Below are 1,019 nucleotides of genomic sequence, written 5' to 3' on the forward strand. Positions count from 1 at the left end.
GAGGGTGGGGGTGAACAGGGTTGGGAGGGGTTACTGGCCAACGGTGTGCTTTTCTTCCCAATTCCAAGTTCCGAGACATTTTAGGAGCATGGAGGTGTCATGGCGGGTGTGTTTACACCACAGGCATTGGCAGGCACTGCACGTCAGGGCTCGTGTGGCGCCAGCCGCTGACCGCTTCCCGGCAGGCCGCCCATGGGAAAGCACCAGAGCACACAGTGGGAACAGGTGCGCGAAGTAGGGACTCACTTCCCTTGGATGAAATTCAGGCTCTGCAAACACAGGGGCGAAGTCAGGACAGGAGGTCAGACAGGCCCTTACTGCCTTGCTAAGGAGTTTCCCCCACTTCTTACACGTGGCTGATACCCAGCAGGCAGCGGATGGTATACTAGTACATAGTCAAAAGGGAGGAATAAAGAAAGCCTTTAAAAGGGACCATTTACAAGGCCCGGGCAAGGCTAGGGCGAACTCCCAAGGGATGGACAAGCGCCGCTGTTAGCTGAGATACTGGTAGGTGAGCTCTCCTCCGTCCCCTGCGGTCACCACGTGGTGAGTGTGAGAATGTAGTCGTGTGTCGCTACAAAGAAGGAGCTGGAACAGAGGACGGGGGCGGCACGCCGACTCGGAGCTGAGATCCCGTGTGATGCACCGTGATGACTGCGATCAGGCCGTCTCCCCACGGAGGACAATTCGCTGTCAACCAGGTTTCACAGTCATTAGCACCCTAATGCGATCGCTCTCCGTCTGCGTCTCCTAGAGGGTCTGGCTCGCTCACCACCAGTCACCCCTTGCGTGCCGACACCAGCCAGATGTGGCCAGATGTGGCCGGGTGCTAGCGCCACCGCGGGGACGGTGAACAAGAGCAACACCACATGCGAGGCACCTGCGGGCCATGTGGGAGGGGAGCTCTGAGACGGCCCCAGGCCGGTGTTCATACCGTGGACACCTGTCACCTGTGGGCAAACGGGCGTGCTGTCAGCCAGCCTGTGTCTTCATTGGGGGCGGGGAGGGGGTTCCTCTCC

The sequence above is a fragment of the Myotis davidii genome, unplaced genomic scaffold (assembly GCF_000327345.1).
Source record: "Myotis davidii unplaced genomic scaffold, ASM32734v1 scaffold663, whole genome shotgun sequence".
NCBI lineage: Eukaryota > Metazoa > Chordata > Mammalia > Chiroptera > Vespertilionidae > Myotis > Myotis davidii.